The sequence below is a fragment of the Cibotium barometz genome, chromosome 59 (assembly GCF_041138505.1).
Source record: "Cibotium barometz isolate CiBa-2024 chromosome 59, ASM4113850v1, whole genome shotgun sequence".
Taxonomy (NCBI): Eukaryota; Viridiplantae; Streptophyta; class Polypodiopsida; order Cyatheales; family Cibotiaceae; genus Cibotium; species Cibotium barometz.
This window is the reverse complement of record NC_141104.1, coordinates 6,563,464-6,577,500: the sequence shown is the minus strand read 5'-3', so window position 1 is coordinate 6,577,500 and position 14,037 is coordinate 6,563,464. Positions and strand designations below refer to the sequence as shown.

Genomic DNA, 14,037 nt, shown 5'->3' with positions numbered 1-14,037 from the left:
TCTCCCTTGGACTGAAGGGAGCTGCAGCCTTCTAGCTCTCCTAATAATCGCTGTATTAAACTCCGTGCTCGACTTCAATTTGGTGTTGTTATTATTGCATTAGCATCATATAGAAGTGTACAAATTATTTCACAGCGGATTATGTGTGCTAGTCCATGGTGCCAAAAGCTTATCAGCTGGGGCTCGTTGCGGTCATTGACTAGAGAGAATGCCCCTCTCGCTAATCACACACGCCGCTCTCTCTCTATCTCTATCTCTCTCTCTCTCACACACACACACACTATCTCTATCCCCTCTCTCTCTCTCACACACAGTGCACACACACGTAACGCGTATTTTCTCTCTCTCTCTCTTGCGTTCATGTATTCTCACGTATTCTCTCTCTCTCTCACGTGCAGATATTCTCTCTCTACACACACTCTCTCTCTCTCGCGCGCCACACGCGTTCACGTACTCTCTCTCTCTCTCTCTCTCGCGCGCCACACGCGTTCACGTATTCTCTCTCTCTCTCACGTACAGATATTCTCTCTCTACACACACACACTTGTTGAAGTACGTACCTAGTGTGAGATTGCAAGCTGACGATTATTATCTTTCTTTACCCAATAAAACCTTCTCTCTCTCCACACACACACGCACCGTCGCACACCTGTTGACGTAGTTACTAGTATTATTTATCTAAGCATATACTTTATATAATATTTGCAATCTAATGATTCTTTGAGAGGAACTTTACGCAGGAAAACATTGACAGTGTGGACCATGGGGATGACTGTAGAGTCTAGACTCAACAAGAAGCTTATTCGTGTGAAGGGACATAATGGCGGCGATACACGTGGGGTTTCAATGTTCGACTGAAACGGCACCAACGGAATCTGGATGGATGTGGGTCTGAGCCTTGAGGTCTCGTGTGGCTGTCCGAAGATGTGAGGATGGATGGATGTGGTCTGAAGTCTCCTGTAGCTGTCCGAAGATGTGATCTGGAATCCAGAATCCAGATTCCAAACTCTAGTTGTCCCCTAGCGCCCTCAAAACGGCAACATCATTGTAATCGTACCGTTTTGTCAACAAATGCTATTAAATATGTTAACACTTTAACATGAGAGAGGCATAAACGCAATGTGGGCCAAAGACATGTCTTCAACTTTTTTAAATTAGTTATATATATATATATATATATATATATATATAATGGTCTTGGTTTAATATTTTTTCCTTTAATATACATTTTGCACTTATCGCACCACAATTGGCCAAAGAGCTCTATGTATCTGGAAGCTCATCAACCTCAAGAAATTATTGTGCACAAGAAAAAGCCACATGTAGTGTGCTATGTAATGGAAGCTTTTGGAGGAGAGAGACAACACTAACATGTGTATTGTTTGCCTATCCACCACTTTGAACCTTGGGTGTAATCACAATGGTTTTACATAAACTATGACGATCATCAAGCCTAAAACCCTTGGATCCATCATCCCGCTCAACCAAAGGTTGAAGTATCTCAATGTCATCCACTCCTCTATCCTGTTGTGTCCTAAAATCCTCACCCTCCAACTTGAAATGTGCAAAAAAATCACTAATGAAAACGCCAATCATAACAGATAGCCAATGTATTATTTCACCATATCTGATGGTAATGGAGGAAGCCATTAGGTTAGAGAGGATGGAACCAACAAGAAAAAGAATAACTAGTAATGCTCAAAAGAAAGATATAATTACTAAAAGAGTGCCAAAATATAATGCTAGGGCCTTTTCAAAATAATGTATACTTCACCATAGACCTTGAAGTAATTTAATTCGAGGAAAAATTATGTATGTGAGCACACACGTGTGTACACACACACACTCCATGTGTTTATTGGAGGACATTATATTTTTGGTTCTTAACTACAATGCCTATGTGAAAACTGTGCCAATGGGCACATATATTATTTTGATAGCAACTAAATGATAAGTGGTGGGCCGATGGATTTCCATGAGTGGGTGGACTCCTATAAGTTTATGTGCTGACATTTATAAGAATATGGCATATCGGAAAAAATATAGCAAGAGAAAGTACACTAGGGAATCCAATGCTTATGAGCATATATTCCCTATACTCTCAGTACATCCTCTATCCAGAGTCTATCTAGATTGCTATCTAAGCTCTACACTAGAGCGCACGGGTGGACAGGACCATCATATTATACTTATCTCTTGTTTGGTATAATTAGAGTTTTAAAATTATCTCCACTCTCTATTGCTCTTTATTACTACTATATGGAACATTTGAGGGTAATATAGCACCTGATATATAGTGCTATGTAGCAATGGTTAGTACTATATATATACACTTACTACAAGATCCTATACCAATAGTGATATGTAGCAATGGTTAGTTCTTAGAAGATCCTATACCAATAGTGATATATGTAGCAATGGTTAGTTCTATATATATACTCTTGTTACAAGATCCTATACCAATAGTGATATGTAGCAATGGTTAGTACTATATATAAACTCTTGCTACTACAAGGCCCTATACTAATAGTGAGTGCTATGCTATAGTGCTTTATAATTTCAATGACTACTACATATAAATAGTGACTACTATAGAGCACTTGCTATACTTTTCTGAATAGCAAGTGTCTCTCTATCTCGCACTTGTTGCTCCTATGCTATGTAAATTTGGTAGCGTTGTATATTCTTTATAGTAGCAAATACTATTCTGCTCTACACCAACGGTGTTTGCTATATATCACTTCCTATAGTGCTTCATACAAATAGTGTCTACTATATAGCCGTATAACATTTCGATAGAGCTATATTCTTTACAACACTGCTAGAGAACTATGTAGGACTCCCAGTAGCTATAAAGCATGGCATATCTAAGTGTTTAAGAGGTATACATGTAGCAATGCTATGTGGCATATAACATCTAGCTCTAGTTCTACTATATGGCTATACTAAATATCACAACTATATATCATTGCTATATATTACTGTTATATAGCAATGATATATAACACTGCTAGATAGCTATGTAGGACTCTCCAAGATGTAAAGCACGGCATATCTAAGTGTCTAAAAGGTATCTAGCAGTACTACTATACAGCAATTTGTTACAATGGTATATAGCATTTTCATAGAGCTATATAGCCACAATGTCTACTATATATCAATTGTACATGTATCACATCTTCATAGAGCTATGTAACAATAATGTCTGCTATATAGCAATAGTGACTAATGTATAGTACTTTTTAAAGTGCTTTATAGCAATATAAACTGCTATATCACAATTTCCCTATGATATATTATATAACAGGTCGATTGGCATGTCTTGTTTATTGCAAGGTGGAAGCATGAAAGGGTATTAGTACTCCTTTTGACCAAAGAATGGTGGAGTACTAAGTGTGCTTTCTTTAAGTACTAAATTTTACTGATAAAGGTATAAATTTAAAGTGGCCACCAAATTTTAAAATTAAAGTGTCGGGGAGTTATCCTCATGTCACCTCATAATGCCCTCATACCTCATGATATCGTGGATTGCTAAAATAGAATCGTGACTCTATTTTGGATTACTCTCTCTTTCACACACACACACGTCTCCCTCTCGAGCTCTCACACAAGTCTACATGTACATGTGCTACAGATAGGTCTCCCTCTCTAGCTCTCACATAGGTACTTGGAGGGTACTATTGGCTAAACTCTCTCTCTCTCTCTCTCTCTCTCTCTCTCTCTCTCTCTCTCTCTCTCTCTCTCTCTCTCTCTCTCTCTCTCTCTCTCTCGATATATATATATATATACATATATGTGTGTGTGTGTGTCCACACATAGCTCTCCCTCTTGAGCTATCACACAGGTGCCGATACTACTTATTGTATACAATATTTGGATATACTCTCTCTCTCTCTCTCTCTCTCTACACACACATACACACACACACACACACAGAGGTGCAAGTACAAGGCTACTGTTAGCTATGCTCTCAATTTCTTTCTGTCCACATCTGTACTCCATAGCAAGTTGCTACCTCATCTCTCTCCCTCTCTCTCTCACATGTTGATTTTGTATATCATTTTTTCACATAAGAAGATCCTACTAGTCTTGATTTCACTTATAATCAAATACTGATTATTTTGTAGGATGTATTCCTCCAATTCAATCACAATGGAGTATGAAGACAATAGTAATCATTTAGCCCCACAATGTGATAGTGAAGTTGAGCTAGGTGAAGAGAAATCCTACTCTGTAGCTTGTTCTATAAAGAAATTATGACACTTGGATTCGTTAATGGTGTGACATTTCAACAAAGAGACAAGAAACCTTGACTTGAGCATGAAAGTTAACATTTTAGGCCGGATGTTGTAGCATCTGGAAATTAAAGAGGTTGCGGATATAACTGAACTCCCAAATCATACTGTATCAACGTTGATTGTGGAGAGCTTGAAGAGGTCTTTGGCTCATGTAAAAGGAGCACATAGTGCTGATAAGTTGGCAGTAAAGAGATTTGCATTGCACATGATTGCTAATAGCAGTAGTAACACATTACCAAATCAGTGACAATAAAGTTGCAAAAGCTCTTTATATTCATCCAAGGAATTTTATGAAACATCATGTCAGCATAAAGGATCCAGAATTCAAATGGGCTATTGATGGTCGGAGGCCCAGAATTGGTGGCTTGAGTCCTAAGGTTATCCAGTGTGCTATAGATTTTTGGATAAACAATACAAGTGTGTATCCATCAAAGAAAGACACTTGCATAAAGAGGATTAGCTGGAAGTAATATGAAGAACATCCTATCCATTTTATGGAGGTCACAGATGTACATCCTACCCATTTATTAGAGTAAATAGTACTATAAAGTAATAAATCTAACTAATTGGTATAGAAACTTGACCTCTTATGGCTTCACATGTAACAATTCTACAGAATATTGTACACTTAACTATATATTAATTAGTAGCATTTCAGTTCTCAACAGTCTCATCCATTAAGTGCTATTTACTTTTAAATATCAATAAACAATGCCATCCAGTACTAAATAGTAACATCCTATTCTAAATTGTACCATCCACTAAACACTTTTATGTATAAAGTAGTACTATCCACTACTAAATAAAACCATCCAGCACTAAATAGTACCCTCCAGTAGTAGTTAAATAGTTATAAATAGTTCTAGATCAGTACTAAATAATTATAATTACACTACAACTTATCTTGTTAAAAGGTTCTTTACATGCCATTTAGTGTTAAAACCTATTATCCATTAAGTACTATCAAGTACTAAGTAGTCCTAATAGAGTCATTCAATACTAATTAGTAACATCCTGCACTAAATAGAACCATGTACTAAACACTTTTATCTATAGTGTAGTACTATCTAGTACCATAGTACTTAACCTTATCTTGTTACATAGTACTACATTATACTATTACATCGCACTACATTATACTATGTAGCTAGTACTAAATAGTGTTGCATAGTACTAGACATTATTGATGCTTTGAGATAGTAGTACATAATACTACTATGTTCTGAATTGCATTATAGTAATCTAGGCAGTACATATAGTATTGATAGCACTGAAAGTACTAATAGTACTCACAGTACTATTAGTACTAATACTACCTCATAGTACTATTAGTTCTAATGATGCTCATAGTCCTATTAGTACTGATAGTAATATTAGTACTAAATAGTGCAATTACATTACAGATAGTACTAATAGCACTAAGAGTACTAATAGTCTTAATATTATGCACAGTACTATTAGTACTAATACTACTCACAATACTATTAGTAATATTAGTACTAAATAGTGTAATTACAATACAGATAGTACTACATTATACTATGTAACTAGTATTACATAGTGTTGCATAGTACTAATAGTATTGATTCTTTGAGATATAGTAATACATAATATTATAGCACTAATAGTACTCACAGTACTATTAGTACTAATTTTACTCATAGTGCTATTAGTACTAATAGTAATATTAGTATTAAATAGTGTAATTATACCACAACACATCGGGAGCACAACCGTGTTTTTTTGCAGTGTTTATGCAACGTTTTCAGAAGGGAAATATCGAGGGTTTTAACACTGCTGATCAACGGTTTTTCGCACGGAGCAACGTTTTCTCGCTGCTATCAACAATGTTGTTTATAGCGAAAAACCGCTACTCAACAGTGTTCTTACCAGCGAAGAAACGTTGCTATATACTATAAAAATATCTCACTTTTTGAGAATTCTTTTTTTGTCTCATAGTTTTTATCTTTTGAATACAATAAACTTGGTACTAAGTTTTTTTGCAGGTTTATGTCTAATCTATCACTTCTACCTTTCGTACCTTATCCTCCTCAAGCAAGGTATGTCTACTCTTTTCCTTTATCTCCTATGCAAACAAGCTTTCCATGAAAGCTTAATTGTGAGTATTTCCCTTCTCTTTCCTCTCTTTTAAGTTTTTCTTTTCTTCTTTTTTCCTTCTTATTGAAGCTTAGCCATTAAGAGAAATTTTCCTTCTTCTTTTTCCCTAGTTAGAGCTCTCCATTAAAGCCTCCTATATGGTAAGAGATCTTGATTTTTCTTAATACGTTTTTTTCTTAACTTGGTTTGATTTTGTAGGTTTTCAACACATACAAGCCTCACAAGAGATTTCTTTCCTGTATGTTTCTTCTTTTATGCTTTTACATGTTTATAGGGTTTGTAAGTTTTAGGGCTTTTAAGACTAGGGTTTGTTATTAATACTTTTTTTTTCTTATTTGGTTTGATTTTGTAGGTTTTTCAACACATACAAGCCTCACAAGGTAAGATATCTCTTTCTTGTACATGTTTCTTCTTTTGTGCTTTTACATGCTTATAGGGTTTGTAAGTTTTAGGGCTTTTACGATTTGGGTTTGTTATTAATACTTTTTTTTCTTAATTTGGTTTGATTTTATAGGTTTTCAACACATACAAGCCTGACAAGGTAAGAGATCTCTTTCTAGGTTTCCCAAGTACTCATCATAAACTTAAACAAATAATCTTCGGAAAGATTTCTATAAGAAAAATGGCATGTCATCGTACCGATCAACCAAAAATTTATCTAGCACCCCATCTGGTTCTCTTGCAATCCAAGGGGATGGATATTTCAAATAAATCTGCATCCAAAAATTTATCTAGCACCCCATCCGGTTCTCTTTCAATCCAAGGGGATGGATATTTCAAATAAATATGTATCCATGTCAAGGGGATGATATTTCAAATAAATCTGTATCCAAAAATTGATCTAGCATCTCATGTGGTTCTCTTGCAATCCACATGTTATAGGGTTTGTAAGTTTTAGGGCTTTTAAGATTAGGGCTTTTTATTTTTTCCATGCTCTATGAATAGCCTTTTGAGAGCTATGCTTCTCTCAAGAGATGGCCATATTCTTAGTCTCATGCATGAGACATGCATAAGGCCATTTGTATAAGCTTTATGCATGAGGCTTATGCATAAGCTTTATGCATGAGGCTTATGAATAAGCCACATGCATGAGACTTATGAATAAGCCAGTGCATGCTGATAGCTTCCAATGTATGTCGAGTGCTTCCTAGGTATGCCGGTAGCTTTCAATGCATGCCAGGTGCTACCTAGGCATGCGGGTAGCTTCCAATGCATGCCGGGTGCTACCTAGGCATGCGGGTCAGGGATTTCACTGACGCAAACGAGAACATGTGAACATGTTAATAACATATGTTAATAACACAAAAAATCTTGTGATCACATGTTATATTCACAAAGCTTTCACAAGGGCCTAAAAAAATTATCTTTGTCGGGCATAAAAATCTTCTTAGGTGGCCACTGACCTGCTATTATGTGAAGATGTAACATGAGAACATGTGAATAGCTTATTCCCATGTGTAGCCAAGCTTTTAAGGGGTTCCCAAATGGCAAGTGACCTGTTATTTTGTGAACGGTAACATGAGAACATGTGAATAACTTGTTCACATGTGTTATTATCACAAAAAATCTTGTGATCACGTGAATATTAAATCCTTGATGCGGGTAGCTTCCAATGCATGCGGCTAGCTTCCAATGCATGTCGGGTGTGCTACCTAGGCATGCTGATAGCTTCCAATGCATGTCGGGTGTGCTACCTAGGCATGCTGGTAGCTACCTAGGCATGCCGATAGCTTCCAATGCATGTTGGTAGCTACCTAGGTATGCCCGTAGCTTCCAATGCATGCCGAGTGCTTCCTAGACATGCCGGTAGCTTTCAATGCATGCTGGTAGCTACCTAGGCATGCCGGTAGCTTCCAATGCATACCGGGTGCTACCTAGGCATACAGGTCGCTTTCAATGCACGTCGGGTGCTACCAATGCATGTTGGTAGCTCTTCCAATGCATACTTGTGACTCATGCATGAGGCTTATGCATAAGCTTTATACATGAGGCCTATGAATAAGCCACATGCATGAAACTTGTGAATAAGCCACATGCAGGTAGCTTCCAATGTATGCTTGAGACTTATGCATTAGCCTCATGCATGCGACTTATGCATTAGCCTCATGCATGCGCCTCATGCATTAGCCATATGCATAGGGCCTCATGTATGAGGCTTATGCATAAGCTTTATATATGAGGCTTATGAATAAGCCACATGTATGAGACTTGTGAACAAGCCACATGTCAGTTGCTACCAGGTAGCTACCTAGGCACACTGGTAGCTTCCAATGCATGCCAGGTGCTACCAATGCATGCCGATAGCTTCCAATGCATATCGAGTGCTTCCAATGCATGGTGGTAGCTACCTAGGCATGCTGATAGCTTCTAATGCATGCCTAAGAGTATGCATAAGAGTTTTAAGTATTTATATTTCTTCTTGAATAGATGGCAAATAACTTGCGGCGCAATGTTACACGTGAAGGAGGAGTAGATATCCCAACAATCTTTGTAAGTATATATTAGACTCAAACTGTATCTTATCTTTTAATTAAAGAAGGTTATGTTAAATAATAACATAATTGTAATGTTCATTTGTTTGTATGTCTATAGCTTAAAGCAGTGGACCGCCCCCCTACGCAAGATGAATATAATTTTGCATTATGTACAACGGGGTTTGGAAGCTCTATTTGAAAGGGTGCAAGACGAAGGATCGATTATTATTAATGGAGAACATGCTTGGCAAGCATGGCAAGTAAGTACATTCTTAAAACCATCACCTCTTTGTTTTTGCAAAATTGATTTTCACTTGTTCTTAATGTCTAAGGCCATTTTCTATCCAAAGGAACTGAATGATGTAAATGGTGCATCAATCAAGTGGTAGCAGTCATATATGGCAATGAGGAAACCAAAAGAGGTGTCATAAAGAAGAGGATAAAACTATTATACAAGGAGACAACTCCATCCATCATCATTCCATAATTCTTAGAGCACCTCAAGAATTTCATAGCCCACAATCTCCGCAGCACTCTCAATTCAAAGAGTGCATCAATAACTTTCTTAATGATGTGGTGGTATCAGTTGTGGACTTTGCTGAAAATTATACATTTAAAGTACATAATGAAATGCAATCAATGCATTGGCATAATGACCAATACAGCATCTTGGTGCATATATGCTACTGGAAGTAGATGGGAGAAAGAAAGAAGCAAGCCATATTTTACATCTCTGATGACAGGACACATAACACCTTGTTTGCGCAACATTGTTTTTTTCTCCTATTGAGGATAACATGCCGGCTTGCACACAAGAAGAAAAGAGAAGATAAGAGAGACACATGCAAGGGTCGAGTCCGGAGAGCTTAAGAGGGTTAACTCCTCGATGTGGAGCCGCTAGGGGCTCACTCCACCTCTTCTTGTGTCACCAAAGAGAAGAGATTCAATGGCTAGGTAGAGAGCAAGAAGGAGGGAGCTATGCAGAGCTCAACCTTCACCTCGTACAACAAGCATGCAAAAGGGACTTGGTAGATAGAAAAGAGAGGGTAGAGAAGAAGAGAGATGAGATCATTACCAACCCTACATGCACACACCAACAATCAAGCATGCAAGCAAGCAAAAACACAAGCTAACATACACCCACAAGCTCAAATTAGAGAGAAAAAGAGAGAGAGAAGAGGCAAGCTCAATTGAGACTAATGGGATTGTCCCTTTTCATATTCAATAAAATTACTTATATACAAGAGCTCATAGTTACAATGGCTGACTGCCCATTTGGGCCCAAAACTAGTCTTTCTAACTCTACATGATCGGCATTACACAAGCCATAAGCTCAGTCATCGCATGTCTCTTATACAATAAGTGCATTGTGCGGTTACAAAAGATAGATTACAAAGAGTATAGCCACGCTAAAGGTAATGTTAACCAGAGTGGTTAACATACCCCCCTCCCTAATGCAGGTCCGCCCTGGACCTAGGGCCATTCTACTATGCATAATATTGTAGCAGTCTAGCACAAGTGGGTCTAAAATCTCGGAGCTAGCCGGATCTGTTATATGCACATTATGTGTGCATGTACTGGGAGGCTAACCCACATTAGGCTTGTGAGCATGGGAGCATGGGAACAAGCTCTAGTGGAGCATGGGTTAGGACTAACCTTAAAAGGTTAAGGTTAGGGTCAGGCATCCAAGAGTCACACATGGGAAGTGGAGAGTCAAGAGTCACTTGAGGGTCCTCCTATATAATAGGGGCATGGGACACACTCAATGGAGGCTAAAACTATGTTAGTTTGAGGCTTGGTTATGTTATGCTCTCTTGTGTAGAGGATCATAACTACTCACCTACCATTTCACACTATAGCTACATGCTAGTGGATTGGAGTTATACCTCTTGATGGTATGGGACATCAAGGTAGAGGTATGATGTATTTCATTATAATTCATGTGTGCATCCCTTGGGCTCGGGGGTGGTTAGGTGGATGAGTTTATGCCTGATTTATGCATGTTTATGCATAACAATTATCTAGAGAGATCTTAGGATTTTAACAGTGGCATCAGAGCAATCTCTAGTTAATTGTTGTTGATTTTTCTTTTTTATTGTAATTTTTAGCATTTTTTGAAGTAAATTTTAATATGTACTAATAAAAATATGATTTTGTTGATTTGTGTTGATGATTTGCATGTGGATCATCGATATGGTGATTGGAATGCGTGTTACTACTATTTAATGGACGAATCGACGTTGCGGGAGAATTCCATGAGTTTAATGTTATTTTTTCTTATTTTTTGTGGTTTAAAATAAGCATTAATGGAAATTTTTACAAAAGTACCACATATTTTACTGTAGGTATTTTTGGTAGAATGGATTTCCTAAATTTCTAGAATTTTTAGGAATTTTTTTCTAAAATTTTAAGAATTTTTTGAGCATTTTTATGGTTAAAATGTATTTTTTATACATTTTTACGATTTTTTTCGCGGGTATGCGATCAAATTTTTGTCGATTTTCTGCTGAAATGCAGTAGAGGGGACAGCATGTTGATGCATGAAATGCTCTCCCGTGTGCGTGGAACCCTCTCTGCCCCTCTCAATTCTGATTTTTCCTTCTTTTTTCCTCTCCCCCGTGTGAATCTCTTAAAAGGGATTTTTTAATTAAACATTAATCATAATTAAACATTAAACATTAATCTCTTAAAAGGGATTTTTTAATTAAACATTAATCATAATTAATATTAATTATGATTAAGTAAAGGTTTAATTAAAAACTTTAATCAAAAGGAATGGGGAATTGAGTGGAGAAGATGGAGGAGAGAAGGAGTGATGGAGAGGAGAGTTGATACTCTCTCTCTCTCTCTCTCTCTCTCAGATTTTGGCGCACGTGGGGGGGGGGGGGGGGGGGGGGGCGATCGTTGAGGCAGGCGGTCGGCGAAAATCACCACCCCCTCCCAAAAATTCATTTTGATAAGTTTTTAAAAAACCTTAGTTAAAAAGTTTTAAAAAAAACTTTAAAAAATATATGATACAAGAGTTTTTTTAAAATTCCAAAAAAAGTCATTTTAAAAAAAGCTTGGAAAAAGCTTAAAAATTAGAGAAAATTTGAAATCTTAGGCAAAAAATTCTCAATTTTTTTTTGGAAATTTTCTCTTGGTGCCTTCTGGCTTTTCATCTTCCAGGAAACCTCTTGGCTATCCGCTTTCCTGAAACCTTTTGGCTTTTCGAATTCCGAAAAAACTTTTCACCTTTTGGATTCCGGAAACTTTTGACCTTTCACATTCTGTTTTTTTTTTGTCTTTTTATTTTCTCGAAACTTTTGGCTTTCCGTATTCCGGGAAAACCGTTGGGATTCCGAAATTTTTTGACCATTCGTATTCTAAATGCGTTCGAGGTAAATTAAAAATTTCAAAAAATTCTTGAAAATTAGTGGAAAATTAGACAAAGGTTATTTTAAAATTTTGGAAATTCGGGGTTGGTTTTTGGCATGTGGCATGTCCATTCGAGCACCTGTGACCATTCAAATTCCTTTAAAAATATATTTTTTGACCCAAAAAATTAAAAAATCCATTAAAATTAAAAAAATTTCATTGAATTTGAGAATTGTTGGGCGGAATTGGAAATTTCATGAACGATGAGATTCTCAAGAAAAATTAGGAATATTTTAGAAATTATTTTTAAAAATCCTAAAAATTGGTATTTTTAAAATATCAATGGTATTTTGGTAAAATTAATTGCTAATTTTTTTTTGAAAAAATATAGGTTTGGAATGCCATAAGATAGGTTTGGTGGAATTCAAAATTATTGTATTTTGAGGCCCTATAAAATTAGGAAAAATTTTAAAAAAATCACGATAATTCTTTTTTAAAGAATTTAATATTTTCGAGGGTTATTTAATGTTGAAGTACGTTTTCTCGTGCTACTGACATTAGATAGGTATGGGTTATTCGCATATTATTAATATGATTATACCTCGTATTAGTAGATATTTTTGTTTGGATTATTTCTAAACGATGTTTTCATGATTTTTTACCATTGTTTAGCCATTCTTTTTGAACATGTTCCTTAATTTCTTTTGATGGCTATAATTTACATTCAAAGTCTGTTTCACCTTTGACACTTTTCCATGATGATTTATTTTGCACTTATTTAAGTGTGGTCTATGCTTAATTTCTTAAGCCTGAGACAAATTCTATCATGGGTTAGTTGATTTGTTTGTTTTGGTGGATTTTATTGGATTTTTTTCAAGTTTTATTTAGACTCATCAGGTTCTACCTAGATCACTTGTGTCTAGGGGTTTTTTAATGAGTGCTACTACATACGTGTTTCACTTGCTTAATTTAAAGTTTTGTTTGAACGATACTACATTCATATACTCCGGATTGATGAGTTGGCCACCAATTTTAATGCTTCTTTTGGCATAATTAATGACCATTAGATGGCATGCATTGATTATTATGATCAACTATGGTTTTTATGGATTCGAGAAGCTTTATGCTTTTATTCATGGTTTTATAAGGATCTTTTGATCTTTTGGATAATTTCATGTGCTTTGAAGGTAGCATTTGCCTTCATTTTTTGCACATAAATTGGGAATATATTCCTTGTACTCTTGTACATATTCCAACTCGGATACCTAGTTGCTTATGTATCTAGGTGGGTTATTTTTCTACCCTAACTTTATTGTTTATTGGGTAGTTATCATTAGAAAGATGCTAATAATTCAATTTCTTTTCTAATGATGCACTGAAAGAGTTATTCCTTGATGTAGTCTCAGGTATATAGAGATAGATTTTAGTATGTGAAAGTCTGGGATAAGGCTATCTTATTCCTTTTATACAAGATTTCATTTATATTTCCTAGACGGGTGTAGAGGATCATAACTACTCACCTACCATTTCACATTATAGCTACATGCTATTGGATTGGAGTTATACCTCTTGATGGTATTATGGGACATCAAGGTAGAGGTATGATGTATTTCATTTATAATTCATGTGTGCATCCCTTGGGCTCAGGGGTGGTTGGGTGGATGAGTTTATGCCTGATTTATGCATGTTTATGCATAACAATTATAGAGAGGTCTTAGGGTTTTAACAGGATCTATCTGCAGTAGATTGAGAAGGTGTGGATTAAATCGCAGTGCGAGGTTGGAGTAGGG

The 14,037-nt window shown here is 36.3% G+C and overlaps 1 long non-coding RNA gene across 1 annotated transcript in view; it reads left to right on the top strand.

The window, feature by feature from the left end:
* Positions 1-1,084, top strand: part of LOC147605427 (uncharacterized) — a 1,386-nt gene extending 302 nt beyond the window's left edge. Inside the window, exons 1-2 of the long non-coding RNA XR_015265143.1 lie at positions 1-52; positions 741-1,084. The exon at positions 1-52 is cut by the window's left edge and continues 302 nt beyond it. This is a non-coding gene — a long non-coding RNA (uncharacterized LOC147605427). The remainder of the gene's footprint in view (positions 53-740) is intronic.
* The last annotated feature ends 12,953 nt before the right edge of the window (positions 1,085-14,037 follow it).